The sequence below is a fragment of the Lynx canadensis genome, chromosome F1 (genome assembly GCF_007474595.2).
Source record: "Lynx canadensis isolate LIC74 chromosome F1, mLynCan4.pri.v2, whole genome shotgun sequence".
NCBI lineage: Eukaryota > Metazoa > Chordata > Mammalia > Carnivora > Felidae > Lynx > Lynx canadensis.
This window is the reverse complement of record NC_044319.2, coordinates 18,402,239-18,424,131: the sequence shown is the minus strand read 5'-3', so window position 1 is coordinate 18,424,131 and position 21,893 is coordinate 18,402,239. Positions and strand designations below refer to the sequence as shown.

Genomic DNA, 21,893 nt, shown 5'->3' with positions numbered 1-21,893 from the left:
CCTATTCTGTGTGTAAGTGCCTGGTTTACGTCCCCTTTATCTAGGGGATGCTTGTCCGTGTATCTTTTTCACTCTTCCACTGATCGGCTGCATGTGTTTCAAATAGGTCCCTACTCTCATCTCCCTGCTCTCTGGTCCTCATTCAGCAGGATTCACTGGCACAACACCCCTTCTTCAGCTTAAAGCTTGCAAAGCCTGGGGAGCTGTCCCAACAGGTGGCCAGCACCCTGTGCTCATCTCTTCATTGAGTATTCTACAAGCCCTACATTCCTAATTCATGTGTTGTTTGTTTTCAATCTTCCTACCAGTTAAGAACAAGGACTCTGGAAACAGACTGCCTGGGTTTGTGTATTTACCCCACATTTGCTACCTCTGGAGCTTTGCAAAGGGACCTGAATTCTCAGCCCCTCAGTTCCCTCATCAGGAAAATAGGAATGATAATAAGGGTAATAATTCCTTAGTATGCACCTGCTATATAATAAACACTCAGTAATGTTATTAAATATACCATGCAACCAGGAGCTACTTCTTGTCTGTTTCCCGAGTGCAATAAGCCTGGATATTCTGAGTATTGATGGTTCCCTGTCTGTGAAGGTGGACGGTAGCCCTCCCAGAGGCGGCTACGGGATAACCTGGTGGGTCATTCTCCTCTCTCTTTTTTTTTTTTTTTTTAATTTTTTTTTTTGTGTTTTAACGTTTATTTATTTTTGAGACAGAGAAAGACAGAGCATGAATGGGGGAGGGGCAGAGAGAGAGGGAGACACAGAATCGGAAGCAGGCTCCAGGCTCTGAGCCATCAGCCCAGAGCCCGACGCGGGGCTCGAACTCACGGACCGCGAGATCGTGACCTGGCTGAAGTCGGACGCTTAACCGACTGCGCCACCCAGGCGCCCCTCATTCTCCTCTCTCTTAATCACGACCTGTAATCCCAGGGATCTTACATTTACTTTGCCCAAGTATAGGAATAGAAAAACTATGCATAATATGGCCGTAAGGCAGGAAAAATACAGAAGCCAAGTTAGCTGATACTAATCCTCTCTCTTATGTTCTGTTGTAGTTGAGGTACAGCAGCAAGGCTGTGTCAAAGTCTGTCTTTAGTCCCTGGTCTCTTTTTCCCCCACCATCTCCACATCCACGCTGGGCCCTGCTCGCTCTGAAAACCCCCTTGCCCAAGGTGTCCATCCCTACCATAGGGACTATACCATGTCTGCATAGTCTCCTACCTCTCCGGAAAGCAGCTGACATGTTAAGGAGCCAATGATAAATATGTATCTGCAACCAGATAAAATAGAAATTATTGAGGAGAAAATGACTTTAACTTTGGAAACTTTGAGACTTCGTAAGTCAGATGTGGGAGATAAATATTTGAGGGAGAAATAAAAGTATGTACAGCATCCTTAAAGTTATACAGTGCAGGCAGCCACCTGTTAAAGAAAACTGGGAAACTTCGTTCTATGTGTCGGAACGTCTTCTACTCAGGTGAAGTGAGCATGAGTGGTGCTGTTAGGGACTGAAGTGTGTTCCTCCAAAATGCATATGTTGAAGCCCCAACTCACAATATGATGGTATCTGGAGGTGAGGCTCTAACAGGTCATTAGGTTTAGATGATATCATGACGGGATCAATGTTCTTAAAGAAGACATACCAGCTCCTCCTCTCTCTCTCTCTCTCTCTCTCTCTCTCTCTCTCTACCTTGTGAAGACATAGCAAGAAGGCAGCCATCGGCACACCAGAAAGACAACCCTCACCAGGAAACTGAATGAGCCAGCACCTTGATCTGGGACTTCCCAGCCCTCCAGAACTGTAAGAAATAAATGTCTGGTGTTTAAGTCCCTCAGTCTGTGGTCTTTGACCACAGCAGCCCAAGCAGACCAACATGCATGCCTTAGTTAGTGAATTTATTAATTTAGCTATTTTTCCTGATCTGTCAACACAAAGGATTTTCAGAGATCCTGTCTGAGAAAAAGGGAGCACGAAAACAAGGTAAGAGAGGACAGGCAGGAAGCGGCTCTCAAGAGGGAGCCCAAAGAAGTTAAAAGATCACTGGGTTCTGCTATTCAGTTACTGGGCAACCTGGATGGGTCTGGCCATCGGGCTGGGCACAAGGGGCATAGACACAGGACAGGTGAGTATGGCCAACAAGCTGGGCAGGCTCCAGGTACTTGTGACTCAGCTGCCGTGTCACTGGGGTCATAAGTGGTTCCAAGGCCAGAGACCATTCCCAGGAACCTGACGGCATAGCAGACATGCACCACCAAGTTTAATATTTCTCACATTAGAAAGACTTCAGTTGAATCTAATCTCATTTTTAATTAGTCCTCACATCGCCTGGTGAGACAGATTAATATGATTATCCATATTCCACTGATGGGGAAAATGAGACAAAGGGCCATGCCCCAAGGTCACTTGGGGAATGAGCACTAGAGGTGAAAATTAAACTTAAGCATTTTAAACTTTCAAGCCAGAACACAAGGGAGAGGACATTGGGGACATGGCTTTCACCTCTATTTGTTCAGGATCTTTCACATCTGGATAATGCATATTCAACTTACTACTTGGTTTGTCTAATTAAAAAACAAAATACTAATTCCAGTTCTGCACCCCACCAGTCCACATTCAATGCATAAAGAATTCACTAAATAATATACGCCAAAGAAGAGAATTAAATGAGCATTACTTAACCACATGTGAATATTTGTTGACTATTTATGGTATGTTTAATAATAAACTACAGTGTGTGTGTGTGTGGGGGGGGGGGGGGGATAGGGGTGGATATAAACACAGAGGAATTAAACATGCCCCCTGCCCTCTAGAAGCTGGTTTAACTGGATGTTCAAAATAGCTACACCAACAAAAACACAAATAGCATATACCTCCAACCACACAGGCAGGAACCAAGTTTTTCTTTACTCCCCGTGGTAGATGTTCAAGCATTATATGTTGGGAAACTGTTAAGTTGAGCTTTCTTCAGAGTAAACTGAGATTATCAGTGTGAGAGGTGAGCCCACAGAATAATCATGCACCCCCCTTCCAAGCAAATTAAGTTCATCTTCAACTCCTCTCTTGTATTCACATCCAACATCCAAACGCTTACCATTCTACTACAGAAATAGTTCTATATTCAGCCCCTTTTCTTTCTACTTTCTCAGTTCAGTGAGAGACTATTACATTAGCTCAGGTTAGAGGTGATAAGGTTCTGACTTCCATGGTCAAAAGTTTTTGTCATCATGACTTTCTTCCTAAAGTATACGTCCTATCATGTTTTCTCTGTGACAGAGATGTTCAATGTTCACCTGATATCTGTATAGTCCCCTGTGTTTCCCTGACCCTCTTGAGGCGGGCTTGAGGCCATGTGACCACGTACTGGGAAATAGAAAGGCAAGCGGAAATGATGTATTAATTCTGTTCCAAGGGACTCAAGAGTTACCGGCCCCTCTTGTGTCTTTTCCGTCCCTTTGGAGGCAACCATGGAGGCCACATTTTGAGAGAACAGAGGAATAAGACAGAAGAGATGAATGGGTGCTTTAAATATTTACACCTTTAGAGATTTAAGACTTAATCTCAGACAAAGACCAAATCAAGGGGTGGATCTTTAACACCCTTTGTTGAGGCTTTTAACTGGACTAACGTGGCACTTGGGGGATCCTCGCATCTTAAAAAAATGCCTCCTAGAAAAGAGACGAAGGCCTTTGTCCCAGAGAAGCCTCTTAAGCTTAGAATACCTTTAATTAAATCTACAGAGAGAGACACATCTGGAAAAGACTTGTGAGGATAGCTGTTGGTATATGGATTTAACTAAAATTAAATGTATACAAAACCAATAAAGTCTGTGAGTTGAATTGCCAAAAGTACCATCAGCTTGGATTAAAAGAGACTTATAGTTGGAGAACATGAAAAGATTTTTGGGTCCCCCATAGTCTACGACAACAAAGCAGGCAGAGAGAACCACTTAGCTTCCAGTGGAGGGATGTTCTCCAAAGCAACTTTTTGTGGCCTAAGAGGATGATGGAAAATGAAGGACTCCCAAGCCAGCAGAGCCAAAAGCCATGAAGAACTCCCTGGGAGTTATACCCAAGGAGTAATCAAATGCTACTGAACAAGATACTCCCTATTCTAAGAGTAGGGGTTTTTTACAACTTGTCTCAGAGGGATTTCAGAATTGTCGTAGGCCGGTAACTGTTACGTGCCTCTCATTATTCTCCCTGAAAGGGGTCATAGTAAATGACAGTAAGTAGGTGTCTTTTCTCTGCCCCACTTTGTTCATCAGGTGTGTGTAAGGTAGAGAACTTGAACACCAGGCTCTAGATTAAGAGAAGCACATTGTAACCTGATAGTAAATCACGATCGTCTAGATTTCAAGCCTGATGCTATGATTGGGGAAGACTTTTGGAGTGTCTTGGGATCGAGTAGAATGAGTTTAAATGCAACAAATGTTTGATTGACTGGCAGATGACATTACATGTCCACTGTTCCTTCCACTCTCTTCCTTTGTCATGACTTCTCTATCAACAGAGTCTGATTCTCCTTCCTACTAATTCTGGACCTAGCCATGGGGCTTGTCTTGACCAATGGAATGTGAGTGCGTGTCACACACGCTACGTTTGACCAGAGGTTTTGAATGTGCTGGCATGCCTCTGCTGGTCCTTTTGTGCCCACGCTATCCACCAAGAGTTAACAGAACCTGAGTAGTAGCTGCTGACCCTGAAACCTCGAGTGACAGACATGTGGAGCATATCCGGACCCAACGCACAACCTAAAGCAGAACGAGTTCAGTCACCCTGCAGATGCACGAGTGAGAAATACATCTTGTTATTAAAAGGCCCTGGTGCTTGATTATTTGTTATACAGCATTATTACGGACAAATTTGATGACTGCATTGCACCACTCCCTTTCACAGCTTTGCCTTTCCACATGCTTCTGTTTATCCTTCAAAAGGTTACCCTTCTAAGAAGATCTCTGCGTGACTGGGACAAGCTATTTGCTTTATTCTCGGTGTCCCCACGTGACTTTGAACGTATCTCTGTGTTGCTATACTCATGGGGTAGCAACCGATTGCTCACCTCTATTGCACAGACTGGGTTAGGAAGTTAACTTAATCACTTTTGTAACTCAGCACAAACTGGACACTCAGAAATATTTTAAGGGAGGAAATGAATAAATGGGTATGAAGCAGTGGTCGTAGCTTAGTGACCAGGGTATAAGTCGGGAAAGGAGGTTACGACTCTTCTGCAAATCCCAGCCATTGGGGGGAGCAGCAAGCTTTTAGATTGGGAAATGGCATGAGGCTCACACAGAAAAGCTGGATGAATTTGTTTTTTCGTGTGTTGGAATTTGGAGCCCTAGATTCTGTAGCTAAGCTTGGAGAGGTGGGAAGATGCTTCCCATGCATGAAGTAGTGTACATTCCTGGGTTAGAACATGTTTTCTTTGGGGGTTGCTGTGGTTTCTTTCTCTTTTTCTCTTTTCTTTTCTTTTTATTTTTTTCCCCAGCTTTGGAAGCATCCAATGTTTGCAATAACAATAACAACAACAAAAATATGAGGCTGGCCCAGTATGAATCAGGAGAGAATGTGTACATGCAGTGGATGTAGGGGGTAGGAGAAGGAGGTAGAAAGTGGAGAGAGGGGAGAAGAAAGGACGCACACAGTTGCCAGGAGCTTCACAGAAGAAAATGCCATGCCGGACACGTGGCTGGCACAGAGGAGAGCGACATCTGTTCTCGATGAGGATCCCCGGTGTGTGCACGTGTGTGTGCATGTGCGTGTGTAAGGAAACACCCAGGCTGTGTGCTTCAGGAAGTCTGCTCGTGGCTCCAGTCTCACTGGGTCTGCGATGCTGCCCTCGGTGGTGGCCTCTTACCGTGGGTTAGATCTCCAGCCAACTCATTCTTGTGAAGTATGTTGCAGGCTAGAATGGGCTGTGGAAAACAAGCCCAAGAAAAGCCACAAGGGCCTCCTGACCCATTTGAATTTTTCTCCTGCCAAGCTCTCATTACTGAGCTTAAATAGGAAGGAAAACAATGTATAAGGCTGAAGAGGCTATGGAGACTCTACGGGGGGAAAAGTCTCACTGGGCTCGCTGGGCTAGGGGTGCTGAGACGAGAAAGAGGTAATAAGTCTGTTTTCAAAGTAGGTGCATGTTTGTTTTGCCCTTTTTTCCAGTTTGGTTAAGCATTTGAAGACTCGTTTTCTCTCTTACCCCTGTTACTCTCTTCAACGAAACGCAGGAGAAAGAAGGTGGAGGGGTTGCATCCTCCAGGGACAGTGGTCATCCTCTGAAGGAGGAAGGGTCCCTAAGATGCTGGGCTGGAGCTGGCACGCTGCTGGCAAGCCTCCAGCTGGGGCTGCTGTCAGCCCCTTACACAAGGCTCTGGTGTCCACTTTGGGTGCCTACGCTCGGAAAGGTGGAGCCAAAGAGACACAAAATTTAGCTCAAAATTGTAGACCTGATTCCTGAAAGGGATCAGACTGAGTCTAAAGGAGAGCAGCAGAGGTTGCACTTCTCCTTTGTCCGTTCTTTGCTGCTACGTTACGTGCACACCTGCCCGCAGACATTCAGATCCCTCGCTCCGGAGCTCTGGCACTACGTGAGGCATGTGTCCCCTGCAGCGTCGCCATGCCTCGGCCTGGCCTTGCTTCTCACACAGGGATGATGACAGCGATGATAATCCCCTACTCACGTGTGGCATGTAGTGTCTACAAATGCTTTCAAAAACAGCATCTCGTTTGAGAGCCAAAAGAACTTTGCAAGCCAACCAAGGAAGATACTGTTTTCCCGTATGAGTTAAATGGCTCTGATGGAGGTCACACAACCAAGGAAAGGTAAGAGGAGGAGCCAAGTTTTCTCTCTGCAGCGCACAAACAGCCTTCAAAGAGCTGAAGGGATCCTGGGAAACCAGATTTCATCCATCCCCAAAGTCCCAGGCCGGGGCCATGCCGACTGTAGACTTAACACCAAAAAGCATTCAGTAGAAAGGACACTTAAAGGAATCAAAAACTCAGGGTCTCCTGGCAACCTTATTACTCTTCCCGAGTTAGCAAAATTGTCCTTTTCCCCTAAGTAATCAAGTTACTCAAGGTTGTTAAGCCACTGCTAGTCCTCTCCCACATGTGTGGCTGCCTGTAACTTTCTACCTCATTCATCCGTACAGAAGGTATTTATTGAGCATTTACCATGCTCCAGACACCTTACCACTTTATTACGCACGAGATACAACAGTGAATAAAATAAATAAAAAGTTCTGCCCTGTGAAGCTCAAATCCCAGTGGGGGAAAATAGACATTAAAGATAACAAATAAGTCATTATTTCATAAATTAGAAAGTCTTATAAGAAACAGGACAATGTAAGGGAAGCAGGACTGCTCTGTGTTGGGGGATGGGTGAGAATGAGGGAGTCAGGATAGCTGTAATTTTCAACCCAATGGTCAGAGGGGGAACATCTGGGGGGTTGTGTGAGCCGTCGTAAGCCACTGGCTTTCACTCTGAGCGAAAGGAGCATGGTTAGAAGGGTTTAGCAGAGTCCTGCGTAGCTTTCACGTACATGTTGACAGCATCCTTTGGCTGCTGAGCTGGGAAGGGACCACGCGGTGGTCATGTGACCAGCCAAGAGGCTGTTGCCCCAATGCAGGCAGCAGATGATGACAGCTCAAACCAGGGTGGCAGCAGTTGGAACAGTGAAAAGTGGATGAACTGTGGATACATTTTAGTAGCTACTGGGATTCCCTGATGCATTGGATGTGGAGGGTGAGAGAAAGAGAGGAATTAAGATAGCACCGAGGGTTCTGTCCTAGGCAACTGGAAGTATGCAGTTGGCATCGGCTGAGATGGGAAAGTTCGCACAGAGAAATGAGAAGCCGTTGTATATGGAATCCCTGGATTCTAGAATTCCACCTGCTACTCTACAAACTTTGTCTTTAGTCATTGTTACTGCCTTCTCACCTGACTCAGAGCATTTGTAATCCCTTCTATCCTCTCTTGGAGACCTTGGGTCTCCAGTCCGTCAACCAGATTATTACCCACGGCCAATAAATATATTCAAGTCTCGTCCACATCAAAGGTCTTTCCATGGACACTGTTTTCCACTTAAATGACAGCCCATGGCACTTCTTCTACTGGCCAACTTTTGGAAACAATAATTTTTATTTGCTGCACCAACTTTCTTATCTGTTTCTCAACCCATTTGCCCTCTTCCCCGCCCCACTGCTACCTTTGTGCCAGGGATTTCAGTGAGCGCTTAAATCACAAACTTAGTGGTCTCATGTCAATACTCAACTTGTTGTCTACTCTGTAGCAGTTAACACTGTTCACCATCTCCTTCTCCGGAAGTCTCTCTTCTTTCACAGTGTTTCTGAGACCACTCTCTCCTTCATTTCCTTCTACTTTTCCAATCATTCTCTTCCTATCTCCTTGACTAGCTTCACTTCCTCTGTTCTTCCTTATTATCACCTGCCAGGTCTTTTTCTTTCTTGTCCCCATTCAAATGCCTTGCATGACCTCATCCATTTGCCACCTTCAATCATCATCCTTCCTTTCCTCTTTTCTCAACCTAAGTCACCAACTGAGACTGTGTTTTTGAACTTCTATTCCCAATTCCACTAAACTCACCCCGTCTAAAGCCCAAGCCCATCATCCCCTCCTACAAGCCTACTTCTTTTTCTTTACAGAGGTTAATGGCACTCACTAACCACCCAAGCACCAGTGACTTGGATACAGAACCTCATCTTCCCTACAGGATGTGATTCTAGAATCAGTTTGATGCCTTCAAAGGAAACCCCTCAGTGGTTACTTCTTTCCATCTCTACACCCAGGAGCCAAGTCTGGGCTTTCATCCCTTCTCTTAAAATACAGACGCTGTTTCCTAACCAGTCTACTGATCACCTGTCTCTTCTCCGTGGGCTTCATCTCCAACAGTGTATCATATCTGATCTTGCCGTCTCCAGTAAAAACAAAAAAGTGAGGCTCTTCCATGCCTCCAGAATAAAGCTTGTATCCAAAACATGGCAGCATTCAAGCCTCTTTTTAATCTAGCCCACGCCTCTCTAGCCTCACCTGTAGTCTCCACATATCCCATCCTCTGGTGGTTCTCCAGAAATCCTGTGTTTTCAACCCCCGTGCCTTGTGCTTATACTATCCTCCCTGCCCACAGGGCTTTCACCTCCAACTGATGAAATTATTACATCCCTCAAGGCCCCACAGGAGTGCCATTTTGCTATAAAATTGTTCCCAAATCTGATGTCCCACCTACTTCCTGCCCGCTCCGTAAGCAAATGCAACCACTTTCTTTGCACTGTTCCCACAGCACGTTGAGCATGCCTCTCCCGCAGATCGGACAGGGGGTTCCCAGGAGACAGGAGCCCTGTCTCATTTCGCTTCATATCCCTAGAGTCTCATACTATGCATATGCAATAAATGTCTATTCTGTGAATTAGTGCTTCTTAATCTAAAACTTACACTTTCAGGAGTTTGCTACCTTTAAAGAGATTTCTGCTTGGCTTTAGGCTGAAATAAGAAGTTAGAAAAGACAATGCAGGGAAAAGATACCAAAAAAGATATGTGGTCTCTGCCAGGTGCGTCTTTTTCCTTCCACAGAGGCATAAACTCTGTTGAAGGAATTGGTAGTAAGAGTGTGCTGCTCACTGAGCACGTTCTATGTCCCAGGCTCATTGCTGGTAAAACATAGGAATTGAATTTGTTTCTATATCAGTTCCCTCTACACACCCCACTCAAATGACCAGAAAGGAATCAAAAAGGTAAGAACTTACAAAAGAAAAGAGGATATGAGAGAGAATGATAGCCAATCGAGAATTCAACACGTAGGAGGGTGGAAAATGGATGGGCGAGCAGGAACTGATACCACAAATTTGAGAAAACAGATACCTAAATGTCTGAAATGAAATAGAACCCCAGAAAAGCTAAGGAATTAGAAGTGTCAGGCATCCCTACCGGCAGCAGTACAGGTGTGTGTGTGTGTGTGTGCGTGTGTGTGTGTGTGTGTGTGAGCGATGGTCTCAGAGAGCTCAAACTCATCTTCCATATTAGGAAGTCAGTTAAGAATGTCCTAACTGAAAAAAGAAAATCAAGATTAGCAGAAGAATTATTAAATAGATATGTGTGTGTAGATACAGATGTTTACAGATGTAATTTCCAGAAGAAATCAAAGAAATGAAACCAAAGAAGGAAAGAAGACACGAAAGGATCCCCTCTGCCCAGAGAGCCTGAGGTCAGATGGCAGAGGGGCAGGTACTGTTCATCTTCCAAATAAACCTAGAGGTGCCAAATGGCTCTCTCTAAACTAGGTGCAGGTATTACTTTTATAGGATTAAAGCTCAGTTTAAAAAATATTACACAAAAATAAAACAAGGGTGGAGCTGAGATTCAAACCCATTAGTCTGGGGTTGAGATGTGTAGCTTTTCTTCTACACGCAGTGCTGGCTGCAATTTGCAAATAATCAACTTGGGAGTGTCACCCTCTTTGTCATTACTCACCGCTGGGTTAGTCAGAACCACAGACCCACAAACACACACACCCACACACACAACATGCGTATAGGTACACATCTGTACTTTAGAGACTAAAAAGTAAGGTAAGATGTCTAATAGCATAACTTGCTGCCACTCAGTCATTACAATAAAGCATATAATCAAATAATTCCACCTGAAAGAAATGGGGATTTTAGTAGAATGAACTAGAAATGACCCAAACTATATGCACTTTCTGAAAGAGATTGCTTCCATGACTATTTAATAAAGACGTTGTGCCAGTGATCATGGTGGTAGATAGTATACTAACCAATGTTCTATAGATTCATGAACAGTCTCAGTGCACGTATTTGAGTCGTGCTTAACTGTGTTAAAACACATTTTAGAAGCACACGTAGAAGTGGTAGGGGAACAATGTCTCTGTGCAAAGTGAAAAGGGGTAGAGTTTTTTATGTATAGAACCTGATTATATCTGCTTGCTGCTAATTCTAACCTCAGTTATAATCATCGGGAAGAATCTGGAAGGTCGGGCGGGTTAAAAAAAAGAAGGTAGCATTTCTGTGATGCCAGTTTTGCAGGCGGGTAGTATTTATGTTGCCTTCAAGCCCAGGCTAGAGATGATAAAGAAAAAGAACAGAAAAAAAGGGGAAAAGCACAGAGAAATCAGAAAAAGGGTGCGGTGGGAGGAGACAAAGGGACAACCCGGATGTCGTAAAGAGAATAAGCAGAGGGAGAAAGCCGGCCACCCAGGAAGCCTAGAAGACAAAGAAAGCCAAATGCAGTCCCTTAGAAAGCCCACCAGGATGCACGGCGTGGCTCCAGGGGAGTTTAAGAGAGGCATAAATTCTCCTGAATGTTGTTAATCTAGATGAGGTTTTACAATTTGCATGGGTCGTGCTCTCCGTGTTTCACTCTTTTAAAAAGTGAGGGGAGGGAAAACACAATGGTTTTAGCTTTCAAAATGAAAACCTAGTCCTGATTAACATTTGGAGTCTGATTTTCAGAGATTCCAGCTAGAGGATCTGAAGTAGAGCCCTGAACCGAATAGAACTCTGGACAAGCCCAAAGACATGCCCGGATTTTTCAGCCTCGTGCAGAGATTGCACAAAACTGGCAGCGACGTTCACAAACAAATCTCGAGGGGATCGGAATTTGGCAGTCGCTGTGCCTGGAAGGCAGCTCCAACTTAAGCTAATTTTCCATTTTTCTCTGGATTTTAACACGGCTAACACATATTTAGATTTAGATTTGTAAGAACCTACACTATCCCTACCAGAAGCGGAGTGGCTGTCCCTGCTATTGGCATCTGGGCTGTTATTATTCCTGCCATAATTAACATTTTTATGGTCCCTTTTCACCCATAGATCCTAAAGGACTTGGCAAGAATGCAAAAGACAAGCAAGCCCATATGATGTGTCCTCTGAGAACCAGCAGGGAAGGAGTGATTATTATATCCGATCTGTAAACAGCTAAAACGTGGCAAGGAGAAGTTTAATTGCTGGCTATTATTTAAATGACAAAATATAAATGGAAAGGGAATGAAAAGTTAAACTACGGCACAACCACACAGGGCACAAGTGATAAAGTTGGAATAGAACATTTGGATTTCTGCATACAGATATCCTAAAAAGGATTCATTTTTCTCTTTCTACTAAGGAATTTATAAAGACATACTCAAGTGAGAATTTGGGGATTTTGGGGGGGGGGGGGTTCTGGAGTTTTTTGAAGAACCAGTACCCATCCCACCTGGTCACACTTCGAAGTTCAAGCCATGGGCATTTATTAAAAGTAATTTGTGACTATCTGGTGATGGCATGGCATTTCTAAAGAGCATAGTCTTAGAGATGAATCTTAAGGATAGAAATGAGAAAAGAATGGCTGGACAGGTTTCACCATGAGGCTGAGGGGAAGAAAGGAGAGAGGTTTCTTTTTTTTAAAAAAAATTTTTTTTAACGTTTATTTATTTTTGAGACAGAGAGAGACAGAGCATGAACAGGGGAGGTGCAGAGAGAGAGGGAGACACAGAATCCGAAACAGGCTCCAGGCTCTGAGCTGTCAGCACAGAGCCCGACGCGGGGCTCGAACTCACGGACCGCGAGATCATGACCTGAGCCGAAGTCAGACGCTTAACCGACCAAGCCACCCAGGCACCCCAGGAGAGAGGTTTCAAATCAGACAGGCATTGGTACATTCTTCAAGCCCCCACAACGGTCACTACTGAGCTATTCCAGCTCTGCAGGCAGGTCTCAAACCCGGGAGTGCACTGGAACCACCCGGAGGGCCCGCACAACTGCTTGCCCACCCCCTCCCCAGGGCATCTGCACCCAGAGTGGGAGCTGAGAATCCTCCTGACAGGTGTCCAGGCGCACCTCAGGCGGGGCCCTGGTGTATTCTGGATCTCTGCAGGTGCCGGGCCAGCCCACGCTGCCCCACTTGAGTCTCAGAGAGCTCTATGGGTGAAATACAAAACTGTCTGAGTCACTTCGGTCTTCAAATATTTCACTTGGGAGAAAATGTCCCTTCCTGCTTTCTTGCAGGAGGGCCAGCCACTTTAGCTGCCACAGGGAATGTGGGATTTCTGCACCGGAGCTTCCCAGACACTCACACATTTCATTTCACCTTTAAGAATAAAGATCCCTCAAATTTATGATTGTGGTGATAGGTTTTGCCACCCTGCCGTGGAGCTTCACCTGGTCGGATATGAAGAACTATCACTATTTACACACACACACACACACACACACACACACACACACTGCCAGCCTCTCCCATCCCTGACCTCAGATCATCTCAATCGGAGCTGTACACAGTCTCAGCCCCAGAATAAAGCATATCCCTTAGAACAGGATTTTTTAGTCGGACTCGAGTGCCTCTCTCTTGGCTCAAACTCTGGGCAAGAAAAAACGGTACAATAAAACCTTGATTTTCATGCCACCATTTCCACCTCATGAATTACACACTGGCCCCTGCATCCCATAGACTTGACAGCAGTAAAGCCAGGCAGTGCCCATGAGCGATCAAGAAGCACAAGCTAACAGGGCTAGCATCTGGGATAGAAATAACAAATAGTGAAAGGGAGGCAGGGGGAGTGGTCCAAGACAACACAGAAGAAAGAATCCAAGGAATGGTGGAGCAGATGGAAGGAATCAGTGATGGAAGCATTGTCGGTATCAACTACTAAATGTGTAAAAAAAATACAACTGCCCACCTACATTTAAATAAATGCAGCCACTCTGCGGAAGCTAAATTCGTCCCCAACTCCTCCTCACCGGGTCTTTCCACCTCCCAATTCCCTCCTATACAAATTCCAATCAAGGGTGTACTCCTACAGTTACGATACACAAAAAGATCTCTACTAGTTGCTTTAAGAAAACTCCAATATATTTACATTTAAATCCATGGCATGCTAGATCTGCAGGGAAAGAGAATACCAAACCATGTTCTGTGTTCGAGGCAGCAGAAAACTTAACCGTGTCAGAGAGAGGACAATACACATCCCCTTTCAACGCTCCCAAGGCTAATATGCCTTTTAAACACAGGTCTTTATAACCCTGTATAAAGTCTAACACTTCCAGGATATTTCACGCAGCCTTAAATAGTTCATTCGGTTCTCAAACCCATTATTTTCTGTGCCGTTGTTACTGGGAGGGTGTGACTGTGAACTCTTCTGCAGAGAAAATATTTACTACACGAGTCTTTATCTTTCTCTTCTTTGGCTTAAAAATCCCAGTTTCTTTGGATTTTTTTTCCCCCAAAGGAGTTATTATCAAGCTTTTGATATTATTTTTGTTTCCTTCAACCTGTTCAGGATTTTCTAATGGCTATGCTACAGAAGCTAGACTGAGAGAGAAAATAGGATCAGAGCAGTGGTGAGAAGAATGAAAAAGACAATGAGACCCTCAGGTTTTCCGTTGGTCTCCTTTCCACACACTGCCATAGAGCTTGTTGTTTTAAGGTCCTGTGTACCCCTGACGAGACAGAATTTAAAATTTTTCTTCACTCTAATTTTAAGACAACCTCCAGTGTTCTCTGGCTTCTAAGGATTTTAGTTTTATTACTATTGGCCAGATGCTCGTACCTCTATCCTAGACCTTTCTGAACTGCATCCTATTTCAGGTGACTTCATTTTTTTCAAGAACTATCAGAAGACACATCCTTTGTCCCAAGATACAAGGTACTGCTGGAAACTATTATCTATGAGTGTATTAATTTATTCCTGCCCAGTGTTTCTCAAAGCACAGTTAAGCATTGCCTGTATTAGAAGCACCTGGGGCATTTGTTAAAAAAACCAAATTCTTGGAGTGCCTGGGTGGCTCAGTCAGTTGAGCGTCTGACTTCAGCTCAGGTCCTGATCTCACGGTTCGTGAGTTAGAGCCCACACTGGGCTCTGTGCTGACAGCTCAGAGCCTGGAGCCTGCTTCCGATTCTGTGTCTCCCTCTCTCTCTGACTCTCCCTCATTCATGGTCTGTCTCTGTCTCTAAAATAAAACGTTAACAAAAAATTTTAAAAAAATTTTAAAAAGCAAATTCTCTGGGCCATCTGGGTGGCTCAGTTGGTTAAGTGTCCGACTTCGGCTCGGGTCATGATCTCGCGGTTCGTGAGTTTGAGCCCCGCATCGGGCTCCGCGCTGACAGCTCAGAGCCTGGAGTCTACTTCAGGTTCTGTGTCTCCCTCTCTCTCTGCCTCTCGCCTGCTTGTGCTCTCTCTTTCTCTCAAAAATAAATAAACATTAAAAAAACTTTTTTTTAAAAAGCAAATTCTTGGACTTCACACCAGACTTGATATATAAGAATGAGGAGGTAGGGGCAGAACCTAAGAATCTGCATTTTAAAAGAACCCCAGGTAATTATTAAGCACATTTTTAATCAAAACGACCCACCGAGTCCTTTGCCCATGTCAAATCAGTAAAGGTGGGGGTGCAGCCAAAAGAAGCCTTGAGTGCTCCACCGAATGCGCCACCCCATTCGGCACAATCCACAGTAACGATCCGTGTCATGGTCAAACTCCCTAGCTGCCGTCTTAAATGGGGGAGAGGGAGTACCTCATTTGACCTAGTATGACACATCTGCTAGGTTTAAGAAGTGATTTCTCCTTGGGGCCCCTGGGTGGCTCAGTCGGTTGAGTGTCCAGCTCGGTTTCAGCTCAGGTCATGATCCCAGGGTCGTGGGATCGAGCCCCGCATCAGGCTCTGCACTGATCATGAAGCCTGCTTAAGACTCTGACTCTCTCTCTCTCTCTCTCTCTCTCTCTCTCTCTCTCTCCCTCTCTCCTGCCCCATATCTTCTCACTCTCTCTCTCAAATAAATAAAATGAAAAAAAATTTTTTTAAATAAAAAAGAAGTGATTTCTCCTTTACCTCTCTGACAAATCATTCTGTCACAAAACAAGACAGTTGGAAGGGAGGGCATGTTCCTTTCAGTATAGGACATGGACTTGGAACTTAGAACTGTTACTAGTAGAAAATCACACTTGCAGGCACATAGCCATTATTGTTCAACCCCCTTTGCCTTTAAAACGGTATATACTGGGGTGCCTGGGTGGCTCAGTCGGTTGAGTGAAACAGTATATACCACACAGCTTCGCTTCCAGTTTTCTAAGGGCTCCTCATTCCTTCAAGAACATCAGAATGGCTTAGATAGGGCATCAGAGAATCTTCATCAGCAATCCTTAACCAAATCTCCCTCCAGATCTGCCTGGCCCCTTCCCCCCTCAGGGTATATGCACAGCCGTGGGTCCTGCCCATCACTGGCGTATGAAAAAGAACAGCGGCAAAAACCATAACTTCCCTTCTGAAACAGAAGCCACTCAGTATTGCAGATAGATGAAATCCCATTAACGTTTATCACACACTCAATTGCTGTTTAATGAACATTCATACAATAGGCGTCTGCACACCCTTTATCATGTTCCGACTCTCCTATCTACCCTAGCTTAGTCTGAGTTTTCTCTTGCCAGCTGGGACCAGGATGAAAGTAGTAAAACCAAAAGCAGGACCGGCCTGGAACTGACGCCAAGGAAGGACAGTGCCAACAGATTCCCAAAGTGCAACCCATCCACTGGGTAAGACATCAAGGCCAACCGAAGAGGCCACAAACCGGAAGAGAGGCTCTTTAAGAGAAGGACCCGTGGGCACGATTAAGATCAAACATCTAACCAAAATCTTAATCTTTTGATTCAGATCCAAAATTCCCAGAAACGGGGGGGGGGGGGGGGGGGTTGCAGTTATTTCTGAATTAGCATGACCCACACTCTACTGAAGTGTGACCTCTCGGAAGGCCCCAAACTACAAAACTATGGAGGAGGTTGCGCCCCCATAGTTTTCTGACCAACAATTTGAAAGACAAATTACATCCATGTAACTGAAAGCTGAGGGGACTTAGATTCAGAGAAAGTAGCTCACTTGCCCAAGGAGTCGTGCGATAAAGGATGGGAACGAGGTTCAAGGCTGCCTCTAAGCCCCAGACGGCCTTTCTTCTGCTAGTCCACGTGGCCCTCACTGGATCTGTCGCAAGCCCTTTGGATTCTGTGCACGGCAGGGTTTTTGTTCTTCACTTCTCCTATGTCTTCCCTGCCTTTACTTCCACTGCGCTGCTTCTCAGAAGCCTGATCCGATCTGTTTCAGTTTAAGACTCTGGAAGTCAAAGTTCGGCCTTCAAGTCTCTGTCCTTGCCTTTAGGGGCATAGAAGCAGGTATCACTGAAGAATTAGGTTATATGTTTCAGAGGGATACAAAAGGAAATAAAGCACACATCTGACCACTTGGGAGCTTGTAGTCTGTTGGAAGGATGGATCTATCCAATAATCTTGAAACGATGTGGTAAGTGAAGTGATAGGCATTTGCAAGTGTGTGTATAAGAGTTGTTGGCAGAAATGGCAGCTAATGCCCAGAGAGACTCCCTTGAAATTCCCAAGGAATTCCTTAGGAATCTTAAAAGGCTTCCTAAGTTTACTGGAAGCCCGAGGAACATCAATTAACCATGGCTACCTATAGTAAATAATAAACACTCATAACGATAGAAACCGGGTGTAAGCTGACTGTTGCCTCAGTCTTTTTTTTTTTTTTTTCATTTTTTTAATGTTTATTTATTTATTATTTTTTTTAAAGTTTTTTTTTTTAACGTTTATTTATTTTTGAGACAGAGAGAGAGAGAGAGACAGAGCATGAACGGGGGAGGGGCAGAGAGAGAGGGAGACACAGAATCGGAAGCAGGCTCCAGGCTCCGAGCCGTCAGCACAGAGCCCGACGCGGGGCTGGAACTCACGGACCGCGAGATCGTGACCCGGGCTGAAGTCGGACGCTTAACCGACTGAGCCACCCAGGCGCCCCAATGTTTATTTATTTTTGCGAGAGACAGAGACAGAATGCGAGTGGGTTAGGGGCAGAGAGAGAGGGAGACACAGAATCGGAAGCAGGCTCCAGGCTCCGAGCCGTCAGCACAGAGCCCGACGCGGGGCTCGAACTCACGGACCGCGAGATCGTGACCCGGGCTGAAGTCGGACGCTTAACCGACTGAGCCACCCAGGCGCCCCAATGTTTATTTATTTTTGCGAGAGACAGAGACAGAATGCGAGTGGGTTAGGGGCAGAGAGAGAGGGAGACACACAATCCGAAGCAGGCTCCAGGCTCCGGGCCGTCAGCACAGAGCCCGACGGGGGGCTCGAACTCACGAGCTGTGAGACCGTGACCTGAGCCGAAGTCGGACGCTCAACCGACTGAGCCATGCAGCTGCTCCACGTCAGTCTTAATATATATATAATTATATCAATAAGACCCTGTCCCCACATAGTTAGCAAGTGTAGAGTCAGCATTTGATCCTAATTATTCTAACACAATTCTGCCTCTGTCCTTCACAGTTCCCGCGTTTGGAACAGGAAGGGCACAACTCTACACAAAACAGCAAAGGGCTGAAGAGAGAATATCAGAAACCATAATCCCAAATGGGGGCTGCTGACAATAAACTTGCAGGAAGTACACGCTTGTGGAAAAAGCAGCCCCAAAACATAGGTCAATGGGCACTCAATTTTAATCATCCAGCAGGAAAGAAATTAATCTCTTCAACCCAAAAAGGGGCCGCGAGTGTGGTCTTTATTCCCAGCCGCATTCCCTGGAACACAAGGTGTTCTTAGTCTAAGTGGAACCTAGGGCTGTGGACTTTGGCAGAATTAATAAATCGGACTTTATGAAAGAGCAAAGAAGGAAGAAAAGGAAGGAACGGGGGGGAGGGAGAGAGGATAACACATGTGATCTGACAGTATCCTAGTGTTCGTGGATGGAATTATCACCCACAAAATGAAGACGCCCCCTTCCCTCTCTCTTTCTCTTGCCATGCCAGGAAAAGAGTACACTTTATTGGACGAGCGTTTGGCAAAGTAAGTGTTTGTTTTCTGCACAGTTGTCCTAGACGATTTGTATACTGGTCTGTAATTTTAATGAGCACCGGTCTGGGAGTAGGAAGAACAGTTAGGAGCCCAATGCAGTAGCCCAGGTAGGGAATGCTGAGGCCCTAGCGAGGGGGGCTGAGGGGCTCGACAGCAGGGTGTGGAGAGCTGCTCACGTGATGATCGGCTCACCACTGACCTGGTGACTGACTGGACACGGCAGCCGTCTCCAAGCGGTCTGTGACTTACGGATCTCAGGGGCTTCCCACGGGAATGGCCGGTCTCGCTTCCCTCCTGTCGTTCTGTCCCTTTTCCGATCAGACTTTGCACCTACGCCTCTAGAGACCACATCAGCACTTCAGCCTTGTGCTTTCTGCTCTACTCATTCAGGGAGTGCTCACAAAGTGGCTAATGGTTCCCAACAAATGCCACTACTTTATAACCACTGACTATGAACCAGACAGGGCAGATGCTTAAGCGCTTCATGTACATTATCACATTAATTCCTTGCCACCGCTCCTTAAAATAGCTTTGTTGTCCCCACTTGCCAACACCGATTAAGACTCGAAGGCTCACACCGCTCAGCCGGCCCAGGATTTGAACCTACGCTGTCCAAAATCTCTCCACCCACAAAGCTACCATTCCTTGCTCATGCGTAGCTTACAAAAGAACTAGAAAACACCAGGAGGCTCAGGTTGGGTTTCGAGAAACAACCAGAAAACCCTAATTTAATGTACGAACAGGTCTGGGCTGCAGATACGTACTATGCACGTTTTCCGGCTCAGACAACGGGAACACAGGTGACGATGAGAAGGCGGCGTTATTTACACAGGAGCCGGCAGAGAAAACCTCAGAGCTGTCTCTTAAAGAATGCAAGAGGCATAGAATGATGGAGGGCGGAAAGCCCAAGCTCGTGGCAAAGGGGACAGGGCACCAAGGAGCAGAAATGACACGAAGCGGGACATGGTTGGTAGGCTAGCAAGCTGATGGTCTCACTGTCCTGGGCTCACTGAGCGGAATGAAGTGTGAGGTCCTCAGCTTTGCCCAGGCGGGATGTCTGAAGGGGACATCTCACAGTTATACTTGGTATCGTAGAGGGGGAAAAAAAAAAAAAAAAAAAAAGGAAAACTCCTTCTAGATACCGGGGAACCAATGTCTAATTTGAGCTCAGATTTCTGTGCAGCACTTTTTAAAAACTTCTCATCCACCGAGCCCTCTTTGGTTTATCTTGCCTCTGCGTCTGTTTTCCCTCCGTCTGTCTTTGACGCTCTTCAGTTGCCCCTAATATATTTAGCCGACTTTTTCCAGGAAAGAATTAGGTTTCTGCCAAGTGACCAGTTCCAGCCTCTCTCACCCTTTCTCTCCCAGTCTCACCCCCTCTCTGCATCTCTTACTTACTTCTTCAGAGTTTCTTCCCCTTCTCCTCCCCTGTCTGACTCGATTCCTTTCCTTTCCAGTGGGCACTGATACTCCTTTTTTCTTTGCTTCTTCCTCCCACCCTTACGTGGTTTTTTTTTTTTCTTTCTTTTTTTCCTCCTCCTAGCCTCTGCTGGGACACCAGAAGCAAAATCTTATCCTTTCAAACCTTTTTCTAACCAGAGAGCCCCAGGAAATACTGTAGTATACTCAGAATGGAATTAATGTTGGCTAGAATTACTCCCGGACAAAGAGAGCTTCAAATTGGGGCTCCACAGGCTGGGAACCTTCTTGACTCCTCCTATGGTGGCCACGGTAGTGGCTCTCAGACTTTGGAACTCTTCAGAAGCACCTGGAGGCCTGTTAAAAACACAGATTTCTGGGCCCCACTCCCAGAGTCTCCAATTCAGTAGGTGTGGGACGGGGCCCGAGAATGTGTATTTCTAACAGGTTCCCAGGAGATGCCAATTGTGCTGGTCCAGGGGCCACATTTTGAGAACCACTTGAGGCTCAGCTGTACGTGGTAGTGGGTGGGCAGGGGAATCGGAGGAGGGAGTGGAGTTTTGTTCCTTGTCACATCAACAAAGGGACTGACAGGAGCCTAGGAAGCTCAGGATAAGGGATCGGGAGGATGCGTTGGGGGTGCAGGGAGGAGGGGAAGACACACGAGGAAAGCTCTGTGTTGTAACCTTCCGGGAAACACGGAAGCCAGCTCCCAGCCCTGTCACCCACCCTCCCTCCTGCCATCACACATGGAAGCAGCAGAAGGGAATTCTCAGGATCCTTTTGATCTCTTCCCAGTTCTGAGTCCTCTGTCTGTTTATCTCCCTCCTCCCTTGGCCTCCTCTTCCCCCTTTCTACCCCCTGCCCGGTGGATTAGTCACTGCCCCTCCTCCCCACCCCACTGCCATCTGTTTTTCTAATGATGGCAGAAGATGAGCTGTTTTGTTGGCCCGCGCCGTAACAAAGCACACTCTCCACTAGCATTTTTCCTGATGGACTCTCAGAATGCTATTTTATTGGTATCATTTCCCCACCCAGTTTTCCCTTTGTCTCAAACCCCACCCTTTCCCCCTCTTTGGCCTCATGTAGATCCCAGTTTCCCAGAATTGGATAAAGAGAAACAGAGATACAGAAGAATCGAGGGACAGATAAGCATGTGGGTTGGATGCATGTGTAGGGGGGAGGGTGTTAGAAATCAGGGGCAGTTCAATGGCTCTCGCTAGCACACAAGGAGCAACCAGAATTACCCAAGTATCACTGCTAAGTGGTTTAATTACTCGCAGTGAGAAACTCGAATGGCAAAACCTACTGTGACTGAGTGGCCATTCCTGGGGTGAGAGGTTTAAATGGTGTGTGTGTGTGTGTGTGTGTGTGTGTGTGTGTGTGTGTGTGAGAGAGACAGAGCGGGGGGGTAGGGAGAGAAGAGAGGTGTCCCCTCTTCCCCATGCCAGGATACCTGGGTCATTCTCTGTCTGTAAGGCTCTGCCTCAGTCTTGACTCTTCTTTGCAATAACTCGCGTTAGTCTAGCTAAGGGAACCTGTGTGAAGAAGTACACAGGATTCCCTGAGGAAGTAAAGGTCTGGTTTGAATTAACCAACAGGGGGCTACAGGTCT

The 21,893-nt window shown here is 45.8% G+C and overlaps 1 protein-coding gene across 1 annotated transcript in view; it reads right to left on the bottom strand.

Annotated features, from left to right (window-relative positions):
- LOC115505544 (pappalysin-2) overlaps positions 1 to 21,893 on the bottom strand; it is a 145,149-nt gene that overhangs the window by 14,584 nt on the left and 108,672 nt on the right. The gene's annotated exons all lie outside the window — the stretch shown is intronic.